A 5,167-nucleotide genomic window follows, 5' to 3' on the forward strand; every position below is an offset into this window, starting at 1 on the left:
ACACAACTAACAATTAAAGACAACAACTTCAAAATGTCTTGCAAACAACAGACAACCTCAAATCAAACAACAAAAACAAAAGAAAGACATGACAAGATAATAGAAATAAAAGCTCAGGCTAATGAATTATCTATTATGGAAGAAGAACAAACAATAGAACTGTCTGAGAAGGATTTCAGGTATATATATATATATATAGGACCCTCCAAGAGCTCAAGGAAACCATAAATAGAAACAACAAGAAGACAGACAGTACCCTGGAATAATTCAGGAAAATCATTCAAGAACAAAATAACAAGATAAATACACAATTAGAACTCATATGAAAACAACAACTAGAAACCCAGAAGATGAACACTAAAATTATGGAGATAGATAGCCCAGTGGAAGGACAAAAGAGTAGATTAAAACTGGCAAAAGAATGCATTTCCCAGCTAGAAGACAAATCTCTTGATGCCAGCCTGTATGAAGAAAGTTCAAAACAAAGATTTAAGACAAATGAAGAGAAACTAACAGTTATATGGAATGACATGAAAAGAAACAACATATGCCTGATTGGAATACCAGAACAAGTGGAGGCACAAAAAAAAAAAAAAAAAAAAAAACCCTGCAAAAATTGTCAAAGAGTTGTTAGCAGGAAATTTCCTACATATCATGAAGGAAGAAAAGACATCCACCCAAGAGGCTCAACCAACCCCATACAGGATAGATCCTAAGAGAAAGTCACCAAGACATATCATAATCAAACTTTCCAAAACCAAAGTTAAAGAAAGAATCTTGGGATCAGCTTGGGAAAAAGGAAATGTCACCTACAACAGACAACCAATAAGACTAAGCTATGATTTCTCAGCAGAAACCATGCAGGCAAGAAAAAAATGGGATGGCATATATAAGACCTTGAAGGAAAAGAATTGCCAACCAAGAATATATCATATATCAGCCAAATTGTCCTTCAAATATCAGGGTGAAATCAAGACATTCCCAAACAGAAATTAAGGGAATTTGTGAAAACCAGACAACCCCTACAAGAAATGTTAAAGGGAGTCTTTCCAATAGAGAACCCACAACAGAGAACAAGAAATTAAAATCAAGACACTTGACACCACCACCTAGAAATGATACCAGAAAAAGATGCTTAAAATAAGGTCATGAAAAAAATGTACATGGAGAAATAAGTGAGTCGATCTACAGATGGCACCAGAAACAAAGCAAGTAGATGAAGTAAAAGTTTTTATCACAAAACGTCCAAATGGAGAGGAAGACAGGACAATGTCTTTATAGAATAGACTGTTCCAAAAATAGGAATATATGAATTTACTTCAGGGTAACCACAAAAAAAATATATATATATATTGACAATCCTTCTAAGCAAACTCAGAAAGAAGAAAAACACAAGGGCTTAGTAAGCATAAAACCAAAAGCAATGAAGAAACAAGAAAAAACACTTGACAACAAAATGAACTCAGCACAGAAAGAATATATGGAACAAGGAAATCACTAACACAACTAAAAACAGAACAGAATGACAGCAAACAATTCATACCTATCACTAATTACACTCAATGTGAATGGACTAAATGCACCAGTCAAGAGAAAGAGAGTGGCAGAGTTGATAAGAAAAGAAGACCCATTGATATGCTTCCTACAAGAGACATACCTCAGACACAAAGATAAAAACAAATTAAAAATTAAGGGGTGGAAAAAAATATATCAAGCTAATGGCAACCAAAAAAAGAGCAAGAGTGTCAATATTAATTTCTGAATAATAGATTTCAAGGTGAAAAACAGCATAAGGGACAAAGAAGGACACTATATGGTGTTGAAAGGGTCAATTGACTGAGAGGACATTATCATAATAAATATCTATGCACCCAATGAAAGAGATCCAAAATACATAAAGCAAATACTGAGTGAATGGAAAGGAAAAATAGACAATTCTATAATAGCTGTAGGAGACTTTAACACAGTACTTTCAAGGAAGGACAGAACTATTAGAAAAAAAACTCAACAAAGATACAGAAGAACTCAACAACACAATCAACCAACTTGACCTCATAGATATATACAGAGCACTCCACACAACAAAAGCAGAATACACATTCTTCTCCAGTGCACATGGAACAGTCTCCAGAATAGAGCATACTTTAGGATATAAAACAAGCCTCAATGAATTAAAAAACAATGAAATACTACAAAGCATTTTCTCAGATCATAATTCTATAAAATTAGAAATGAGTAATAGGAAGACTAAGGGAAAAATAAAATATGTGGAAACTGAATAATACACCACTCCAAAACTATTGGGTAACAGAAGACATGGAGTGTGAAAGTTAAAAAAAAGAAAAAGAAAAAAAAATTCCTAGAAACAAATGAAAATGAAGATACAACTTACCCAAACCTATGGGACACAGCAAAAGCAATATGCAGAGGTAAATTTACAGCTATAAATGCACATATCAACAAAGAGGAAAGAAATCAAAAGCAACACTTTGACTCAACAACTTCATCGATTAGAAAAAGAGCAACAAAAGAAATCCACAGTATCCAGAAGTAGGGAAATAATAAAGATCAGAGCAGAAGTAAATGAAACAGAAAACAAAACAAAACAAAAAATTTACAAAACAAGAAGCTGGTTCTTTGAAAAGGTTAACAAAATGGACAGACCACTGGCAAATTTAACAAAGGAAAAGAGGGAGAGGATACAAATAACACAAATAAGAAATGAAATGGATGACATCACAACAAAACAAACTGAAATAAAAAAGATAATAACAGAATATTATGAAGAACTGTACTCCAGCAGATTTGAGAACCTAGAAGAGATGGACAAGTTTCTAGAAACACAAGACCTACCTAAACTATCCCAATCAGAGATAGAATACTTGAACAGACCCATAACAAAAGAAGAAATTGAGCATGTCATTCCCACACACACAAAAAAATGTCTGAGCCCAGATGGCTTCACTGGAGAATTCGACCAAATATTCAGGGAAGAGCTAACACCTATATTACTCAAACTATTCCAGAACATAGAAAAAGATGGGATACTCCCTAATTCATTCTATGCAAACATAATCCTGATACCAAAACCAGGGAAAGACACCACTAAAAAGGAAAACTACAGACCAATATCCCTCATGAATATAGACAAAAAAACCTTCAACAAAATCCTAGCCAATAGAATCCAAAAGCATAACAAAAAATAATACGTCATGACCAAGTGATATTCGTACTAGCTATGCGAAGATGGTTCAATATCAGAAAAACAATCAATGTGATCCACCACATAAACAAACAAACAAACAAAAAACATATGTTCATATCAATCGATGCAGAAAAGGCATTAGATAAAATCCAACACCGATTCCTGTTCAAAACTCTCAGCCAAATAGGAATAGAAGGGAAAATCCTCAACATACTAAAGGGCATATATGTAAAACCAACAGCCAACATTGTTTGCTTATAGAAAAAGACTCAAAGCATTCCCCTTACAAACAGGAACCAGTTAAGGACGCCCTTTATCACCACTTCTATTTAGCATTGTATTAGGAGTCCTAGCCATGGCAATAGGGCAAAAAAGAGAAATAAAAGGGATCCAATTTGACAAAGAACAAGTAAACATATTGCTATTCACACATGACATGATCCTGTACATTGAAAACCCAAACCAAAAAAAAAAAAAAAAACTCACTGCCATTGAGTCAGATCCAACCCGTAGCAACTCCTCTTTGGGTTTCTGAGGCAGTATCACTACAGAACTACTCTGCCCAATCTTCCTTCTGAGGAGTGGCTGGTGGGTTTGAACCATCAGCCTTCTGGTTAGCAGTCAAATGCCTTAGGCACTACACCACCAGAGCACCCAGAAAACCCAAGGGACTCAGCAAAAAAAATTACTGAAACTAATAGAAAATTTCAGCAAAGTGGCAGGTACAAGGTCAACATACAAAAGTCAGTTGGATTCCTCTACATCAACAAAGAGACCTCTGAAAAGGAAACCAGGAAAACAATACTATTTACAATAGCTACCAAAAAGACAAAATACTTAGGAATAAATCTTACTAAGGACACAAAGGACCTATACAAAGAAAAACTGCAGAACACTACTACAAGAAGCTAGAAGAGATCTACAAAAATGGAAGAAAATGACTTGTTCATGGATAGGAAGACTGAATATTGTGAAAACATCAGTACTACCTGTTCTGATTACCTAGTGCCTCTCTGATAAGAATATACCACAAATGGGATGGCCTTAACAAGCAGGAGTTTATTCTTACACTTTGGAGGCTTTAAGTCCAAGTTCAAAGTGCCAGGCTAGGGGCTAGGGAAAAGCCCCTCAACCTTGGGGTCCAGCTCTGCCTCCTGGTCCCAGCCCACTGAAACTAGAGGCTTTTCTTCATTCAGACAGCTGCTGGCTGCTGAGGCTGAGAAGCCTCAAGGTTGACAAATAAAATGGCACAGTCCCGATGTCACCAAACCACATGGCAGGCCATTAACTTAAGTCCATTGTAAGACCCAAGGTCAGCAGAGCATGGCAGGCTGCTGAGCAAAGACATGGCTACATGCAGGGTCCAAGCATACCACAGGCTAGAGACCATTCTCAAAGCTTCTCCTTATATACAGCAAACAGACCATATACCCAAAGGCAGTTCCTCAGCTGCTCACAGTAGATTCCACCATGGAGTTGATTACCAGTCTCATCATGGGGACTACTACATCCAGCTGCCCAGCCACTCACCCAGGCCCAGCCAAGTTGATACACAAACATAATCACCACACTACCCAAAGAAATCTAAACATTCAATGCAATCCTGATCCAGACTCCATCAACATTTTTTAAAGACATGGAAATACCAATCACTAATTTCATATAGAAAGGAAAGAGTCCTCGGATAATCAAAGTACTGTTGAAGAAGTAAAATAAAGTAGCAGGTCTCATACTCGCAGATCTCAAAACCTACTATACAGCCACAGTAATCAAAACAGTGTAGTATTGATACAATGACAGACAAATAGAACAGAATCAAAAACCTAGAAATAGACCCATCCATCTATGGACAGCTGATCTTTGACAAAGGACTTGTTGTTGTTGTTAAGTGCCGTCGAGTCATTTCTGACTCATAGCAACCCCATGCACAGCAGAACGAAACACTGCCCGATCCAGCGCCAG

Source organism: Orycteropus afer, unplaced genomic scaffold (assembly GCF_000298275.1).
Source record: "Orycteropus afer afer isolate SDZICR_OR568_19922 unplaced genomic scaffold, OryAfe1.0 scaffold00184, whole genome shotgun sequence".
Lineage (NCBI taxonomy): Eukaryota > Metazoa > Chordata > Mammalia > Tubulidentata > Orycteropodidae > Orycteropus > Orycteropus afer.